Here is a 20,343-nt window from a genome sequence, read left to right on the forward strand (position 1 = left end):
AATGCCACAAGGAAAGGCGTGAAGTTGGGTTTGAAGCTCCAACCTTGTAGTTATAAGGCAACAAGGTTATCATCACAACACCATTGAAAACCCACAACATGGTCCACAAGACATCATTTCTCGGTTTCTGGAGAGTACAAAAATGCAAAATCTCACCAAGTACATTTCCTAATTTCTGACAGTCATTCAAATATCTAATCGCCACTTCATAGAAGACACAATCATGTTATAAGGATGATTTTAAATAGAACAGCTCTAAAAGTTTTTGTTTTTTTTAAACATCAAAACAAGGTAATTTAAACTTGTAACAAGTAAAAAAAAAATGTCAATGGAATAAGTAAAAATTCACTTTTGAATATTTCTTCATATAAGATCTTGAAATTAGCTGTGAAAACTCAATATGAGCTTTATTTTGCAAGTAAAATCAGCTATGAAAAGTTGAGCTGAGTCTGATATTTAAACAAGTTTTTGTTGTGAATGTGGATTATTCAGGATGGAGATGTAGCTGATTTCTTGTTGGCATTGTTATGTTAACTATTTTTGCATTTTAAAAGAGAATGAACGTGTTGTTAGGGTGGAACTACGAAGTCAGCTGAAACGTTTACAGTTGTTGCAGTCATGTGATGATGTCACACCTCTTTCTTATGAATAGCCTTTTGTCAAATGACTTACTGAATACTGTTTGTTGCTGTCATGCCTACTGGGAAAATGCCAACAAACAATAACTTGGTTGCTGTTAAGTGTCCTCAGCCTGTCCTTTTTAATCAGCCAGTCATAGAATGCCTTTATCATATGTGTTTTGATGAGATGTCTTGGCTTGTCCAATGGTGGTTCTCAGATTATTATTTTGAACAGTATTAGAAAATCGACTTGCAAACACATCTGCCATGACTTACCAATTGCATCTGTCTTCAATAACCATGTTATTGAAAAGGTTCACATGGTATTAAATATTTCATTGACATGGCAGTTCACTCTGTAGACAGACTGAATCAAACTAAACCCATTTTCTGTTGCTTGCTCTCACAAAGCTAATGGTTAGACGATGATGCTGAATCAGTAAGCTGATTATTCAGTAAGCAGATTGGCACATGGTATACGTTAACAGTTTAAGTATCTATTGATAACACAGAAGCCTGACACTTTCTCTGAATACAGGGTCGATGTTCACGAGAAAACTGCAAATATCTCCATCCACCTTCGCACTTAAAAACCCAGCTGGAGATAAATGGGCGTAACAATCTTATCCAGCAGAAGACAGCAGCAGCTATGCTTGCACAACAGGTGCAGCTAATGATCCCTGGACACAGTCTGCAGCCTGTCGTAAGTTTCTCATAGTAATTAAAAAGCAAACACTTCAAAAATGTAGATTTCCACTCTTCACCTGTAAGTATGAATCAATGATGCATGACTTCACTTATGTAGAATCCTTTCTCCTTTCACAGCCGACTTTTTCAGTAACCCAGGGACTTGGGTCAAATGCCGCTCTTGGTTATGCACCGTACATTACTCCTTTGAGCCATGGAATGAGCCTCGTTCCCACAGAGATGTTCCCCAACACTTCACTTATTGTCTCTGGGACTCCGCCAGTCACAATCCAGAGCACATCCACCTCCTCCTCCTCTTCTTCTTCTTCTTCGTCTCCCACACAGAAGCTACAACGCACAGATAAACTGGAGGTGGGAGAGAGGAGATTAGACATAAAACAAGTTATTAAATACTTCTGAATATCCATATAATATTATAAAATTGCATCTGCTCCATTGTTCTTGTCCTTGGCTCTCTCAGGTGTGCCGTGAGTTTCTGCGGGGAAACTGTGCTAGAGGCGAGACAGATTGTCGCTTCGCTCACCCCAGTGACAGCCAATGATTGACACCCATTGATAACACTGTCACAGTTTGCATGGACTACATCAAAAGTCGCTGCTCCAGGGAGAAGTGCAAGTATTTTCACCCACCTGCACACTTACAGGCCAAAATCAAAGCCAGTCAACAGCAAGTCAATCAGACAGCCACGGCAGCCCAGGCCTCTGCTGCCGCCATGGTAAGACGATGTTTGACCTTTCAGAAAACTGCAGACTTGTAATTTGCAAATACTTTTTTAGTAATACAAGCTCATAGGAAATGCATAGGAAAGTGTAAATCAGTTATGGTGTTACAGAATGTAGAACACTCCATACAGTACTTCAGTCAGTTTTTCCGTTTTGCTTGGGGTCGCCATTAGAGCTGAAAAAACTAATCGAGTTAATCGATTAAATCGATTATTAAAATAGTAGTCAACTAATTTAATTTTCAATTTATTTTCATTTATATAGCGCCAAATCACAACAGAGTTGCCTCAAAGCGCTTCACACAGGTAGGGTCTAACCTTACCAACCCCCAGAGCAACAGTGGTAAGGAAAAACTCCCTCTGAGGAAGAAAACTCAAGCAGACCAGACTCAAAGGGGTGACCCTCTGCTTGGGCCATGCTACAAACATAAATTACAGAACAAATCACGGACGAATATACAAGAAATGCTGTTGGCGCACAGGACAGGAGGATCGCCAACATGAATACAACTCCCATCTCTGGATGGAGCTGCACCTTAAACAGAGAGAAAAAACAGAATCAGGCATCAGACAGACAAAAAAATACTGTATAATTTGCCAGCATTAAACAACAAGAAAAACAGAGAAATACTAAGGTGATCGCCGGCCCCTAGCCCTAAACTTCACTAAAAGACCCAGAATTTAGGTAAAGTTGAGGCCGCGGCCCGCTCCAATTACTAATAAATGAATTAAAAGAGTAAAAAGTGTAAAACAAAACTGTACCAGTATGCTACCATATGAAAGGGAAAATAAGTGCGTCTTAAGTCTGGATTTGAAAGTCTCCACAGAATCTGACTGTTTTATTGACACAGGGAGATCATTCCACAGAAGAGGGGCACGATAAGAGAAAGCTCTGTGACCCACAGACTTCTTATTCACCTTAGGGACACAAAGTAGTCCTGCACCCTGAGAATGTAAAGCCCGGTACGTAAGGTTTAATTAGGTCAGCTAGGTAGGGAGGTGCCAGTCCATGAATAATTTTATAGGTTAGTAGCAGAACCTTAAAATCTGATCTCACTGGGACAGGAAGCCAGTGAAGGGATGCTAAAATGGGTGTAATGTGGTTGAACTTTCTGCTTCGTGTCAAAAGTCTGGCTGCAGCATTTTGAACCAGTTGGAGACCCCTAATGCTAGACTGCGGTAAACCAGAAAATAGAACATTGCAATAGTCCATTCTAGAAGAGATAAATGCATGGATCAATTTAGTCATCGATTAGTTGCTAAATAACTTTGTTTTACCGCAAATGTTTTGTTTCTTCCATATAGTCAACCGAGCTTTGATTTAAATCTTGAACCAATGAAGGAGTGCTTTGAGCTGCTGCTTCGTTGGTTTCATTTGTTTTATTTTGCTTTATCTTAATTTTACCCCACTAAAACCCTAACGAGCATATGTCTGTGAGGAATATTTACCTTTTTATGTTAAACTGACCTGTTATGGTCTTCTGAAACAGTTGATAGATGTATTTTATGCTAACGCCGATGCTAACGCGTTAGCATGTCTATGGCATTTTCAGTGTTAAAGTTAGCATTAAGCTGCTGGCATTTCAGCATGTTTGTGCATTTGTTTTCTGTTTAATAATTAATGGCTCATAAAAGAGTCAAATGTATTACAAATTATAATATTTTTAATTTATTTTTATTTATGTATTAATAATAATAGTAACAACAACTAATAATGCTACAATAAATAAAAAAAAAATTTCCGGAAATCACAATGTATGATTTTTTAATAATTTATTTGTATGTTACTGCAGCAAATAAGTATTTGAACACCTGTGAAAATCAATGTTAATATTTGGTACAGTAGCCTTTGTTTGCAATTACAGAGGTCAGACGTTTCCTGTAGTTCTTGACCAAGTTTTCACACACTGCAGCAGGGATTTTGGTCCATTGAAATCAAAGTTTTATTTGCCCTTTGTAGAGCACAACAAAATTGTACACATACATAGGAATTGTATTGTCACCCTTAGAGTCAAAAGAACATCTTAAAAATAAAATCTGAAAACAGCTTAAAAAAAAAAACAACAACGCTTGTTTCCAGTACATTTATAGTCTATAGATTGGCCATCAGCCTTACAGCTGCTGGAAAGAAGCTGTTGTAGAAACGTGTTTTGTGTGTGATAATGCTGTCTGCTCTGATGTGTCTCAGACTGTAGGGTTTGTACCTCCATACAGATCTTCTCTAGATCTTTCAGGTTTGGAGTTTCAGCTCCCTCCAAAGATTTTCTATTGAATTCAGGTCTGGAGACTGGCCAGGCGATTCCAGGACCTTGAAATGCTTCTTACGGAGCCCCTCCTTAGTTGCCCTGGCTATGTGTTTGGGGCCATTGTCATGCTGGAAGACCCAGCCATGACCCATCTTCAATGATCATACTGAGCGAAGGAGGGTGTTTGCCAAAATTTCTCAATACATGACCCCATCCATCCTCCCTTCAATACGGTGCAGTCGTCCTGTCCCCTTTGCAGAAAAGCACCCCCAGAGTATGATGTTTCCACCCCCATGCTTCACGGTTGGGATGGTTTTCTTGGGGTTGTTCTCATCCTCTAAACATGGTAAGTGGAGTTGATTCCAAAAAGCTCTATTTTGGTCTCATCTGAACACATGACCTTCTCCCATACAAATAAATTATTAAAAAAATCATACATTGTGATTTCTGGATTTTTTTTTTTTTTTTAAGATTATGTCTATCACAGTGGACATGCACCTAAGATGAAAATGTCAGACCCCTCCATGATTTCTAAGTGGGAGAACTTGCAAAACCGCAGGGTGTTCAAATACTTATTTTCCTCACTGTATCTTATAACATTTATATGCTTCAATGTTGTTTTATGGCAACTCAGCGCTTTGATAAAGCAATGCCATTTGAAATAATTATTTTTGTTCTTTATTTTAAACTGTTTTATTCTTTATTATTTTATATTTCAACAGCCAAGGAACATTTGATGATTTGTTGATTTTCAAGTATTTTAAGATTTCAAATAATGTTCTGTTGTTAAATAAAATGATGGAAGGAGAGAAAAATTGTTTGCCTGGCACATTTAAAAAAATTCCCCGCTAATCCGATTAATCGGTTAATCGTGTCGAAACCCCATCAGATTCATCGATGATCCAAATAATCGTTTGTTGCAGCCCGAGTCGCCATGGCGGATATGTTGTGGATCCTCGTGTTGATTTGGGGCAGGTTTTATGCTGGGTGGCCTTCCTGACAAAATTCCAGATGTATAAGAGAATACAGTTAGCTTTGAACAAGGGACCTTCTTGTTGGATGGCAAGCATGCTGCCCACATACAGTTTTAAAGTCTTTTACACTGCACTTTTTTGTGACACATCAAAAACTCTACTGTGAGAAAGATCTTTTTAGAAAGTAGTGTGAGTGGCATAAAATGTAGCTTTTAAAATCTTGTTAAAGTTATGTATATTTGAATTTTGTTGGTGGATGTAGTCTTTAAGCAAGCAAATGTGAAAAAGATGTACATTTGGCTTTGAATGGGCACAGATGATGACAGATCCCCTAATTTACCAACACAGCTCAGCCTATTAATGACGATTCTCCAAAGCAGCAGGTGCCAGTGTCTTTGTATGCTTGCATGTACCCATCCCTGGCTGATTTTCCAACATCAGCTTGGCATTCCTTGCAGTCAGCTTCTAAATGCTTTGGGAATTGAAGTCTTTCCTCCTGCACTCATTTCCTGTGGGTGTGGCAGGTTGACAAGCAAGAAGGAAAACAGCTTTGACCAGTTGGAAGTAATAATCCTGTCTATGTGCCAGCAGCCATCATAGGCAGCCATCTGTTATTATAAAATTCTGCCCTAACAAATCATAAGCTCTTCTATACACATAATTTCAGCCTGGATAATAAAATAAATAAAAATCCATCCATCCATCCATTTTCCTCCGCTTTATCCAGAGTCGGGTCGCGGGGGCAGAAGCTCAAGCAAAGCCGCCCAGACCTCCCGATCCACACACACCTCCCCCAGCTCCTCCGGTGGAACCCCAAGGCGTTCCCAAGCCAGCCGAGAGATGTAGTCCCTCCAGCGTGTCCTGGGTCTTCCCCAGGGCCTCCTCCCAGTGGGACGTGCCCGGAACACCTCTCCAGCGAGGCATCCAGGGGGCATCCGGAAAAGATGCCCGAGCCACCTCAACTGACTCCTTTCGACGTGGAGGAGCAGCGGCTCGACTCCGAGCTCCTCCCGAGTGAGCAAGCTCCTCACCCTATCTCTAAGGGAACGCCCAGCCACCCTGCGGAGGAAACTCATCTCGGCCACTTGTACTCGCGATCTCGTTCTTTCGGTCATGAGCCAAATCTCATGACCATAGGTGAGGATCGGAATGTAGATTGATCGGTAAATCGAGAACTTTGCCCCCCTACTCAGCTCTCTCTTCACCACGACGGTCCGATACAGTGACCGCATCACTGCAGATGCTGCACCGATCCGTCTATCGATCTCACGCTCCATCCGTCCCTCACTCGTGAACAAGACCCCGAGATACTTAAACTCCTCCACTTGAGGCAAGGACACTCCACCGACCTGAAGAGGGCAAAGCACCTTTTTCCGGTCGAGAACCATGGCCTCGGATTTGGAGGTGCTGATTTTCATCCCGGACGCTTCACACTCGGCTGCAAACTGCCCCAGTGCATGCTGAAGGTCCTGATTTGACGACGCCAACAGAACCACATTGTCCGCAAACAGCAGAGACAAGATTCTGTGGTTCCCAAACCAGACCCCCTCTTCACCCTGGCTGCGCCTAGAAATTCTGTCCATAAAAATAATGAACAGAACCGGTGACAAAGGGCAGCCCTGACGGAGGCCAACGTGCACTGGAAACAGGTTTGACTTACTACCGGCAATGCTAACCAAGCTCCTGCTGCGGTCATACAGGGACCGGATAGCCCTTAGCAAAGGACCCCCGGACCCCGTACTCCCGGAGCACTCCCCACAGGGTGCCCCGAGGGACACGGTCGAACGCCTTCTCCAGATCCACAAAACACATGTGGACTGGTTGGGCAAACTCCCATGAACCCTCGAGCACCCGATGGAGCGTGTAGAGCTGGTCCAGTGTGCCGTGACCAGGTCGCGGTCGCGATAATAAAAATATTGTAGGATATATTTACTTCATGTAACGGCTAATTTATTGGCTACAGGCTACATTAGCTGCTTTAATTGCAAGTTTACTATTGTAGCCTACTTAATATAACACACTCCATTGAGGCTTTTCAGGTTTCAAATCCCGCAAAACCTCAGAGAGGTCGCCGCGCTGCGAGATCTCAGTAACATTGAGAACTGCATTGAGACGCTTTGATCGGGCTTCACTTTAACCACTGCACACAGACAACACCATTAACATCACAACATAAAACTATTTATATACTGTGCGTAAAACTCTCGTGAATATATTCTCTGGGTTTATAGACATTGTTATTGCATTTGTTTTATGTATACATGCGAGAATCACAGGTTGTCTCTCCGTTATTTTCAATGGGAGCTGCTGTGAGCTATGCTCGCTTCCTGATCATGTCGTTCTGGGGGAAAGTGAAGTTTGCTCTTTAACGTCTTGATTATTGTTCTTTACAACACTGTTTGTCCTGTTTGTTCCAGACTTATATATATATATATATATATATATGTGTGTGTGTGTCTGAAATTCGGTTTGCGTTTCTTAAATTCCACGTAGATTAAACGTAGCAGACACGGATTATTTGTTATAATTGTTTTAGCAAGTTTTCAGGGTATCATGCATGCAGTCTCTTATTAACGTGATGAAAAGCATAAAACATTTACATTTTTGTAGTATATATTAATTTACAATTGTCATCGTGTGGATTCTCTATGTTGCGACCATGCGACTCTTTGGTGCGCAAGGGATTATGGGAAAAACCCCGAATAGCAGTGTCTATTGTAGTTGTATAACGCAATCTTATTTTCTAAAATTCTGCCTTACTGTCGTGTAAAATGTTCTCAAGCAGATTAACTATTTGTAATTTGCATTCAGTTGTAACAGAATACTATACGTACATTACAAATAAATAAATCTTGCTAGTAGCCCTGCTAGTTAGTTTTTGACATAACCTATTTGGAGCCAGTGCAGCAACTACCTAGGTCCTGATTTAATTGAAGCTGTAGTTGAAACGTCATACATTTATTTCTAATTTGCCTCCAGCCACTCTCATTTGGTAGGCCAAGCAAATAAAATTGGCAGTGTCAGTGCCTGACGTGTCTGCAGCATTAATCAATACTGAAAGCATTCAAAGAATATTTTTAAAATTAGATAAGAATAGTAAAAACTACAACAGTTTCACGTTTGTAGTCTTCTCTACAAGTGCTAATTTATTCACCAACTGATTTAAATAATTAAGAATGACCTGGATGCAATACTTTCCAATCCAAATGAGCCAGAATGACTAAATGATCTTACAAGCGCATTTAACATTTTAATTATTTTCAAAATCTAATGAATACATTCAGTTAAATGGCTCTTCGTTGTGACTGTGTAAGTCTTTCCAGATTAGAAAGCTGTGATACTTCTCCAGACCAATGTTATTCTCATCGGTAAAATGTTTTGTATATTATCCAGCAGAAGACATTTTCCAGATTACAGTAAACATTAACCTGTTTAACCTTGAACCTCAGATTTCTCGCATTTTCTGACTTGTAAATTTGAACTATTTTACACTTTTTATTGTGTGGTCATGGACATAAACAATCTGTGTTATATTTAATACACTGCCTTGCTGTAGTTATGCCTTCATTTACCTTATTATTCTGATTGCTGAACTTTTCCGTTGTACGTCTTTTTAAACTCCAAAAGTGAATCATACGAGGGCTGTCCATAAAGTATAGGTCCTTTTTATTTTTTTCAAAAACTATATGGATTTCATTCATATGTTTTTACGTCAGACATGCATGAACAGACTGGCGCAGTCTCTCAGCAACTTCTCAGACAAAGGAATTCCGACGAGGGGGCTGGACGACTCCTCCCACAAGGAGTGCTCACAGGCGAATGACGTCACCGACAGGCGTGGAAAAACTCACACATGCGCACGAGGGTTCATGCATGTCTGACGTAAAAACATATGAATGAAATCCATATAGTTTTTGAAAAAAATAAAAAGGACCTATACTTTATGGACAGACCTCGTATAATGTTTTAGATGTCTGTCATTGAATCAAAGGCCTATTTGATGTTTTTTTTCTGTGTGTGTGTGTGTGTTTCTTTAGTTGTGCTACACATTCTATGCTATTATGACATGTTCTCATTTTGATTGACTTTTATAAAACCAAATTCAGAAATGTTGCATGTAACTATAAAATCATCATTTTTTATAGTGTTTGCTGTATCTCTTACAGTACATTGTTGTCCTCTTTTTTTAAGCCATATTATAAAAGTGAATGTAGAGTTTTAATAAATGGGGTGCATGGCTAGAATGTTTTGAACCCCAATTAATAATTTCTCATTAAATGATATTGAGCAATGTGATCAGTATATAATTTAAATTGTTTTTGAGATCTGGAGGGTCCACATAGTTCTAAATAGGAGAATCATATCCACTTTTTTTAGACTAGTCAAGTGGAGATCTGATACAGTTCTGCTGTATCAGGTCTTGCGTTTCTATGACAGTTGTGTATTGATGTTAATGGACTTGACCTAGGTGAAATTCAAGCAGTGACCTATCAGCTCTCAGTCATGTAACACATGCTTATTATCACAGAAGAAAACATCTTATTATGTTACTTTTACTTTTGTTGCATCACACTGCTGGTCTCTCTCTCTCTCTCTTTTGGTCTCTGGTTGAGCCAGGATCAGTATCCTCAATGCTGTTTTGAATAGGGTGTGGTCTCACATTTGTTTTCCATGGATATATTACAATGGCCAAGAGGAGCCACAACACTTTCAAATTAAAATACCATTAGCAAAAATGCAGAAAACCTTTACAAATACGTACAAAAAACACTTGCATCAATTCAACAACAGGTTGTTTCATGTAATAAATGTCTTGCAAATAAATAAAAATGTGACAGGATACAAACATAACATACAGTGCATGGAACAGTTCCAAATTTCTGCTGCTAATTCAGACAAAGCAGCCAAGCACAGAAACTCTTGCAAAGCTCCACAATGTTCAGTGCACTGCAACCTATACAATAAAACATGAAAATATAGCTAGCTTAACAGTAAAATCAAGTTAAATTGTTGCATGTGCTACAATTTATATTTATTTGTTTTGCAGTATTTTTTTTTATCAATTTGCAAGACATTTGTTAATGCAACTACCAGTTGTTTAATTGATGCAGGTGTTGTTGTTTCTTTGCTTTTGTGTTTTTTCTGCATTTACTAGCATTTTTAATTTGGAAATGTTGTGGACCCCTATCAGACAGTGTAGTATACTGACTCCAAAACCATGAACCTGTCATGATGTGTAAATGTATCATCATCACGCTAAATTCTAATTGTGAAACTTTTCTAACAGTATGTATTGAAAGACTGTTTCAGGGGGCAAAATTTTTGTGCCTTTGAATGCATGCATACTGTGGTTTATGTGTGAAACTACATTCAGGTTATTTTGTTTTGTTTCCCCTTCTCACCTATCCACAATGCAATGCTGTTCCCCATGATGCACCTCTGCTTGCTGTTACCTGTATGTTAATACGCTTGAATCCATTGGCCCACTGCCATCATGTGCTCGCTGCCTGCTATTAAAAGACTCAGTCGACTGCCAAAGCAATGAAGCGACCCCTCGAGGCAACTATAGATCTGGTATTTTCACCTTTTGCTTTGCATGTAGCTCTAAGTGATTCTGTATATTAATGACTTTTAATTTGAAGTCTCATAAAGTCTTTGTGCCCAGTCACCATCACTGCTTAATTTGATTTAATTTCAGAATGTTTAGTTGATACATTATTGCATTTAGTGTGTTTGGTTGTTATTTATTTAACCACGTGGTAACTGTTATTGGGTAGGCATGGCTGTCATTTTCTCTCGTCTTTATGAGTATTATGTAGCGAAAGTATTTACATCATAGCTGTGCACAAAGGGGACTTTTTTCAAAGATTTTTAGTGTGTGATATCTTTTCTTGTCACTTTTCAGCCCTTTCCCCACAGTATTCTGCAACCTTTACCAAAGAGACAAGCTCTTGAGAAGAGCAGTGGGCCCAGCTCTCTCCTGAACCCCACCTTTTTGCACTACCAACAAGCGCTGGCCAACACGCAGCTGCACCCAGCCACAGCGGCATTCTTTCCACAAGTAAGCTTCTAAATTTCATAACAAAACGTCACTCAGCACTGTTTGATTATTTGTGTTATACTCCTCTTTCTGGAAGTGTTATCACTCACAAATAGCATATAGACAAAATATTGAGCCTCATTCAAGAACTGCTCATTCTAAGAGAATTTCCCACATTTTTAGTTTTTCGTGGGTACAAACAAGACTTAAAGTGATCCAGACCTATAATAGGTGTCGCCCAAATAGTCTGGTGCCATCCAAACCTGATTTTTCAGGAAGCATTTTAATACTTCAGTACATTGAAGCAATATTTGTTGGAAAATCCTATATAAATTACACATCATAATTGACCCTGTTTAACGCATACATTTGAAATCTAGTATAATTCAAAATTTCTTCTGTATTTAAAGAGGTTTACCTTGATGTGGAGCGATTAAAAACACGTTTCTAAACAGAGTGCTCAGGATAATTGTGGGCTGCTATCATGCTGTTGTTATGTGAATAGAGGCTGTGGAAATACCTCAGACTGTAGCCAAGGAAGCCAAAGCCCTGTCAATAATAAATAAAAAAAAACAGCCTGGTGTGGCTCTGTGGAGGAGATAAAATAAAGAAGAAAAAAAGTGGATGTTTTGTGTGGTGACTCACCGACTTACAGAATGATGGTATAAATGGTAAATGGACTGCATTTATGTAGCACTTTTCCATCTGAATCAGAAGGTCAAAGTGCCTTACAATGATGCCTTGCATTCACCCAGACACACCAATGTCAGGAGCAACTTGGGGATTAAGGACCTTGCCCAAGGGCCCTTCGAGATTTTCCGGTCAGGTTAGGATTTGAACTGAGGATCCTCTGGTCTAAAGCCCAACGCTTAAGCACAAGACCATCACCTCCCAATGATAACCACAGTGACACCCCGCTGTGTCTCATCATTATTATTGTCTGCATTAGATCCACTCTTCTCCACTGGCCTCTGCTGGAAGGGTCCTGGGATCCTCTCAAAGCGCCCCTCAATGTGCTCAAACGGCCACTCCTCCACAATGTCCAGCAGTGCAACTGGGTTCTGCATCTTCTAATTTCATTTACTTTAATTCATCATAAAATAATGGTGGCACGGTGGCATAGTGGCTAGCACTGGACAAGAGTGGCAAGATGGCGCCTGTGTGTTTGGCATGCCGTCAGCCCTGTCTTCACCGCTTGTTGAGTTTTTTGTTATTTGTTGTTGTGTTTTTGCTCTGTGTGTTCTGCCGGGACACCTCTGCCTTGCTTGTGTATGGTCGTCAGTCTCTCTTGGACATTAATGCTCTTTATGAGCCGCTGCTGTCGTCTGGGTCCGGGATGGGAGGGCCCCGCCCTGCTCTGCCACCTGTGCTCGCGGACGTCCCGCTCCACCTGCTCCGTTTTCCTTGCGCTCCTCTCGGAGGAGGCGCTTTAGAATGCGCGGAAAGCGGAGCAGTGCATAAGTGAAATTTAAGTTTTACATGGCAGCCTTCAACTAGAGGGTCTGATCCTCGCCTCCTGTGGGATGGACGATATTTTTGGGCGTGGGAGCGCTCGCTGCGCACGAGAGGCTGCTGGATTCGTTCTGTTGCTCCTGAACTGTCCTCTCCGATGACCAGACCAGCTCTGCTAAAGCTGTGTCGTTTGTTGCCGCAGCTTCCTGCTGCTGCCTCTCGCCGGGCTGCGGAGTTTTTACGCAGTGCTGTCGTCTGCGGGCTCGCAGATGCGGCGTTTCACCTGAGCTCTCGGCCGCTGAAACACGCTGCGTCACTGGCTGCTGAGGAGCAGAACTTCTGCATGACTTCGTTAAAATCAGCTGATCCCACCGAGATCCTTAGTTTGGGTCTCATTAACATCAGGTCATTGTCTCTGAAGGTCATTGCTGGTGAATGACTTAATTGTGGATCATCGCCTGGATATGCTTGGATTATGTGAAACCTGGATTAAATCCACAGCTGTCCTTCCTCTGAATGAGGCCTGCCACCGGCATACACTTTTAGTCACGTTTCACGTGATGTGAGGAAAGGGGGGGTGTTGCTTTATTTATAAATCCAGGTTTACTTTAGTAACTGTTGGGGGTCAGAAATATAATTCATTGAGCATCTGATTCTCTGTTATGCCCATGATGCTAAGTACTGCCAAGGTCATAAAACTGGAAACCAGCTATGTTATATTGTCACTGTCTGTAGGCCTCCTGGCCCATATTCTGATTTTTTAGATGAATTTGTGCGCGTTCTCTAGTCTTTCAACTAGTGTAGACAACATTTTGATTATTGGTGACTTTAACATTTATATAAATAAGCCCTCTGATCCCCTCAGTAAATCATTTATGGAAATCATGGATGCACTAGGATTTCAGCAGTTCATTCATGGTTCAACGCATATTCAGTGGTAATACTCTGGATTTGGTTCTTGCACGTGGCCTTGCTGGTCACAAATATCGACATCCTGCCTCTTGCTTCAGCTGTTCAGCTCGTTTATTAGGTTTACAATTACGCTGCCGCGTTTAGTGGAACAACAACCTTGCCTATCATTGCGGCGACAAATTAAACCTTCAACTTTGACTGAACTCGAAGCGAGACTACCTGAAATCCTAACTTCAAGCTTGATGAATTTTCAGTCGGTAGCAGTCTTGCGGATAGCCTGAATTTAGTGCTAAAAACCACACTTGATAAGATTGCGCCTCCTCTACTAAAGCCACACCTTCCCAAAGCACAGACACCTTGGTTCAACAGTTATTTGCATGACCTTAGGCAGAAGGCTAGAGGGTTGGAACGGAAATGGCGTAGTTCCAAACTTGAGGTGTTTCACCTTGCGTGGCGTGAAGCTATTTTAGATTATAAGCATGCTTTATTGGCTACGAAGCAGGCGTATTATTCTGAATTGACCAAAAAAACAAGCATAACTCAAAGTTCTTGTTTGATACGGTGGCATTTCTTTTCATGGACAGCCACCTGTTGGTCGTTGTCCTTTTTCAGCACAGGACTTTCTGGACTATTTCGAAAAGAAAATAGAAGATATTAGGTTGAGCACATCTCAGCATACTTTGGTACAATCAATCAATCAATCAATCAATTTTTTTATATAGCTCCAAATCACAACAAACAGTTGCCCCAAGGCGCTTTATATTGTAAGGCAAGGCCATACAATAATTATGTAAAACCCCAACGGTCAAAACGACCCCCTGTGAGCAAGCACTTGGCTACAGTGGGAAGGACAAACTCCCTTTTAACAGGAAGAAACCTCCAGCAGAACCAGGCTCAGGGAGGGGCAGTCTTCTGCTGGGACTGGTTGGGGCTGAGGGAGAGAACCAGGAAAAGACATGCTGTGGAGGGGAGCAGAGATCGGTCACTAATGATTAAATGCAGAGTGGTGCATACAGAGCAAAAAGAGAAAGAAACAGTGCATCATGGGAACCCCCCAGCAGTCTATGTCTATAGCAGCATAACTAAGGGATGGTTCAGGGTCACCTGATCCAGCCCTAACTATAAGCTTTAGCAAAAAGAAAGTTTTAAGCCTAATCTTAAAAGTAGAGCGGGTGTCTGTCCCTGATCTGAATTGGGAGCTGGTTCCACAGGAGAGGAGCCTGAAAGCTGAAGGCTCTGCCTCCCATTCTACTCTTACAACCCTAGGAACTACAAGTAAGCCTGCAGTCTGAGAGCGAAGCGCTCTATTGGGGTGATATGGTACTACGAGGTCCCTAAGATAAGATGGGACCTGATTATTCAAAACCTTATAAGTAAGAAGAAGAATTTTAAATTCTATTCTAGAATTAACAGGAAGCCAATGAAGAGAGGCCAATATGGGTGAGATATGCTCTCTCCTTCTAGTCCCCGTCAGTACTCTAGCTGCAGCATTTTGAATTAACTGAAGGCTTTTTAGGGAACTTTTAGGACAACCTGATAATAATGAATTACAATAGTCCAGCCTAGAGGAAATAAATGCATGAATTAGTTTTTCAGCATCACTCTGAGACAAGACCTTTCTGATTTTAGAGATATTGCGTAAATGCAAAAAAGCAGTCCTACATATTTGTTTAATATGCGCTTTGAATGACATATCCTGATCAAAAATGACTCCAAGATTTCTCACAGTATTACTAGAGGTCAGGGTAATGCCATCCAGAGTAAAGATCTGGTTAGACACCATGTTTCTAAGATGTGGGGCCAAGTACAATAACTTCAGTTTTATCTGAGTTTAAAAGCAGGAAATTAGAGGTCATCCATGTCTTTATGTCTGTAAGACAATCCTGCAGTTTAGGTAATTGGTGTGTGTCCTCTGGCTTCATGGATAGATAAAGCTGGGTATCATCTGCGTAACAATGAAAATTTAAGCAATACCGTCTAATAATACTGCCTAAGGGAAGCATGTATAAAGTGAATAAAATTGGTCCTAGCACAGAACCTTGTGGAACTCCATAATTAACTTTAGTCTGTGAAGAAGATTCCCCATTTACATGAACAAATTGTAATCTATTAGACAAATATGATTCAAACCACCGCAGCGCAGTGCCTTTAATACCTATGGCATGCTCTAATCTCTGTAATAAAATTTTATGGTCAGCAGTATCAAAAGCAGCACTGAGGTCTAACAGAACAAGCACAGAGATGAGTCCACTGTCCGAGGCCATAAGAAGATCATTTGTAACCTTCACTAATGCTGTTTCTGTACTATGATGAATTCTAAAACCTGACTGAAACTCTTCAAATAGACCATTCCTCTGCAGATGATCAGTTAGCTGTTTTACAACTACCCTTTCAAGAATTTTTGAGAGAAAAGGAAGGTTGGAGATTGGCCTATAATTAGCTAAGATAGCTGGGTCAAGTGATGGCTTTTTAAGTAATGGTTTAATTACTGCCACCTTAAAAGCCTGTGGTACATAGCCAACTAACAAAGATAGATTGATCATATTTAAGATCGAAGCATTAAATAATGGTAGGGCTTCCTTGAGCAGCCTGGTAGGAATGGGGTCTAATAAACATGTTGATGGTTTGGATGAAGTAACTAATGAAATAACTCAGACAGAACAATCGGAGAGAAAGAGTCTAACCAAATACCGGCATCACTGAAAGCAGCCAAAGATAACGATACGTCTTTGGGATGGTTATGAGTAATTTTTTCTCTAATAGTTAAAATTTTGTTAGCAAAGAAAGTCATGAAGTCATTACTAGTTAAAGTTAATGGAATACTCAGCTCAATAGAGCTCTGACTCTTTGTCAGCCTGGCTACAGTGCTGAAAAGAAACCTGGGGTTGTTCTTATTTTCTTCAATTAGTGATGAGTAGAAAGATGTCCTAGCTTTACGGAGGGCTTTTTTATAGAGCAACAGACTCTTTTTCCAGGCTAAGTGAAGATCTTCTAAATTAGTGAGACGCCTTTCCTCTCCAACTTACGGGTTATCTGCTTTAAGCTACGAGTTTGTGAGTTATACCACGGAGTCAGGCACTTCTGATTTAAAGCTCTCTTTTTTAGAGGAGCTACAGCATCCAAAGTTGTCTTCAATGAGGATGTAAAACTATTGACGAGATACTCTATCTCACTTACAGAGTTTAGGTAGCTACTCTGCACTGTGTTGGTATATGGCATTAGAGAACATAAAGAAGGAATCATATCCTTAAACCTAGTTACAGCGCTTTCTGAAAGACTTCTAGTGTAATGAAACTTATTCCCCACTGGGGTAGTCCATCAGAGTAAATGTAAATGTTATTAAGAAATGATCAGACAGAAGGGAGTTTTCAGGGAATACTGTTAAGTCTTCTATTTCCATACCATAAGTCAGAACAAGATCTAAGATATGATTAAAGTGGTGGTGGACTCATTTACTTTTTGAGCAAAGCCAATAGAGTCTAATAATAGATTAAATGCAGTGTTGAGGCTGTCATTCTCAGCATCTGTGTGGATGTTAAAATCGCCCACTATAATTATCTTATCTGAGCTAAGCACTAAGTCAGACAAAAGGTCTGAAAATTCACAGAGAAACTCACAGTAACGACCAGGTGGACGATAGATAATAACAAATAAAACTGGTTTTTGGGACTTCCAATTTGGATGGACAAGACTAAGAGTCAAGCTTTCAAATGAATTAAAGCTCTGTGGGTTTTTGATTAATTAATAAGCTGGAATGGAAGATTGCTGCTAATCCTCCGCCCCGGCCCGTGCTACGAGCATTCTGACAGTTAGTGTGACTCGGGGGTGTTGACTCATTTAAACTAACATATTCATCCTGCTGTAACCAGGTTTCTGTAAGGCAGAATAAATCAATATGTTGATCAATTATTATATCATTTACCAACAGGGACTTAGAAGAGAGAAACCTAATGTTTAATAGACCACATTTAACTGTTTTAGTCATAAAACAGTAGCTGAATACAATCATTGTATTCAGCTACTGAGCTGGGGACTACACTGAGGTGCTACCTAGATTCAGGGAATTTAACAGTATCTCACAAGGTGTGCTGACGAAACTTGTGATGTCTACTAGAAGCACAACTTGTTTATTTGATCCTATACCAACAAAATTGTTTAAGGATCTTTGGCCCATTCTTGGGCCGACTGTGCTGGAAATTGTTAACCTTTCTTTAAACTCTGGATCTGTTCCGAATTGTTTTAAATCTGCCGGGTTAAACCACTACTCAAGAAATCTAATCTTGATCCTGGTGTATTGAAAAATTATAGGCCCATATCAAATCTATCATTCTGCTCTAAAATTCTGGAAAAGGTGGTTTCACGGCAGCTTGTGGACTATCTTACTGAGAATGACCTTTTTGAGCCACTGCAGTCGCTTTTAGAAGACATCACTCCACAGAAACAGCACTATTAAAGTAGTTAATGATCTTCTGCGAGCAATGGTCTCGGATTCTACTACAGCATTGGTGTTGTTGGATCTCAGTGCTGTATTTGACACAGCTGATCATCATATTCTACTTGATAGGCTAGAAAACTGTTTCGGGATTACTGGAACTGCTCTTGCATGGCTGACGTCTTATCTGTCTGGTCGTTCCCATTGGTTTGTGCAATGACATACCTCTGACTTTAAGGGCATGAAGTTCGGGGTTCCGCAGGGATCCGTTCTGGGTCCCCTGCTTTTTCCGTGTATATGGCACCCCTTGGGAACATTTTGTGGCGTTTCGGGGTTGCTTTTCATTGTTATGCTGATGATACTCAGTTGTATATGCCGATAGCTGCTGGAATCCTGTCCACATAAAAATCTTACGGAGGCTGCAGGGGGGGGGGGGGGGGGGGGGGGGGGGGGGGGGGGGGGGGGGGTTGGGATGTTAGCAACTTTCTACTTTTGAACTCTGATAAGACTGAAATGATGGTTCTTGGTCCAGCAAGACATCGGCATCAATTTGATCAGCTGGCGCTTAGCTTAGGTTCATGTGTTATACATACTGACAAAGTGAGGAACCTTGGGGTAATCTTTGATCCTACGTTGTCCTTTGACCTCCACATTAGGGACATTACGAGGACTGCTTTTTTTCATCTGAGAAATATAGCAAAGATTTGCCCCATCCTGTCTATGGCTGATGCTGAGACTCTCATTCATGCGTTTGTCTCTTCTAGATTGGATTATTGTAATGCTTTATTTCTGGCCTGCCGCAGTCTAGCATTCGAGGACTTCAGTTGGTACAGAATGCTGCTAGCAGACTTTTGACACAAAGTAGAAGGTTTGACCACATTACTCCCATTCTGGCATCCCTTCATTGGCTACCGGTTTCTGCCAGATCGGATTTTAAAGTTTTATTGTTGGTTTATAAAATTGTTCATGGACTGGCACCTTCCTACCTGGCTGACTTGGTTAAGCCCTACATACCTGCGAGGCCTTTGCGTTCGCAGGGCTTCTGTGTGTTCCGAGGAAACAAAAAGTCTGTGGGGTATAGAGCCTTCTCCTACCGTGGTCCGGCTCTTTGGAACGATCTACCTGCTGTTATTCGGCAGTCTGACACGGTGGAGATTTTTAAATCAAGACTGAAGACCCACTTTTTTAGACTGTCTTATCATTAATTTTTAATCTGTTTGTGTTTGCTTTGTAATTTCTTTTTATTCTACTGTGTTTTATCTTTTTACTGTGCTTTTCTTGCTTTTAATTTTGATTTTAGATTAATTTGTGTTGTGAATTATGTGAAGCGCCTTGGGGCGACTTTGTCGTGATTTGGCGCTATATAAATTAATAAATTGAAAAAATAAATTGATGCCTCACATCAAGAAGATTGTGGGATTGCTTTTAATGCTATTTTACACATATTTGCCTCGCCATATTTTCATTCAGTGGCTTTAATAGGATTTTTGTTATGGACTCTGTATTTCTCTGATAGCATGATATAAATTATCTTCAGAAAAAGAGTTTCCTCTCCAGTGTTGCAGATCTTTGTGTCCTGATTAAATAACTGACATGTATGAGTGAGGCGTTTATGGTAATTAGGTCTTTTTGTGAACACATACTGATTTAAATGGAGGCAAAATTCAGCAGGTTTACACAGCAATTAACCCATTTTCTGGATGTGTAAGTATTTGCTGATCTGCTGTGGCACATTCAGACAAATATTAATATGTGATCTAAAGGGTTTGCGGAAATATTTCTTACATACCAAAAAAGTTGCAACTGAGACAGTGAAATATACTGTAATTCTTTGTGATCACTGATGTATGTACGAGGTCTGTTAGAAAAGTATCGGACCTTTTTATTTTTTGCAAAAACCTGATGGATTTGAATCACGTGTGCTTGCATCAGCCAACCTTGAACCTTCGTGCGCATGCGTGAATTTTTTCACGCCCTGTCGATTGCGTCATTTGCTGGTAAGCAGCCTTTGTGTGAGGACATGTGTAGTGCACTCAGCGGATTTTCATTGCAAGGAAAAGACGGAACGACTGGAGCAGCGCCGCATCAAATTTTGCCAGAAACTGGGCGACAGCCAGGTGGAAACCATTCGGAAGATTCAGGCGGCTTTCGGTGACGATGCTATGGGCATCACACAGATTAAGGAGCAGTACAACCGGTTTAAAGACGTCCACACAACGGTGGAGAGCGAGCCACGCT

At 40.7% G+C, this 20,343-nt stretch overlaps 1 pseudogene; it reads left to right on the forward strand.

Moving 5' to 3' along the window:
• The window catches only part of LOC117524377, a 32,851-nt pseudogene that overhangs the window by 6,832 nt on the left and 5,676 nt on the right, over positions 1 to 20,343 (forward strand).

The sequence above is a fragment of the Thalassophryne amazonica genome, chromosome 14, assembly GCF_902500255.1.
Source record: "Thalassophryne amazonica chromosome 14, fThaAma1.1, whole genome shotgun sequence".
Lineage (NCBI taxonomy): Eukaryota > Metazoa > Chordata > Actinopteri > Batrachoidiformes > Batrachoididae > Thalassophryne > Thalassophryne amazonica.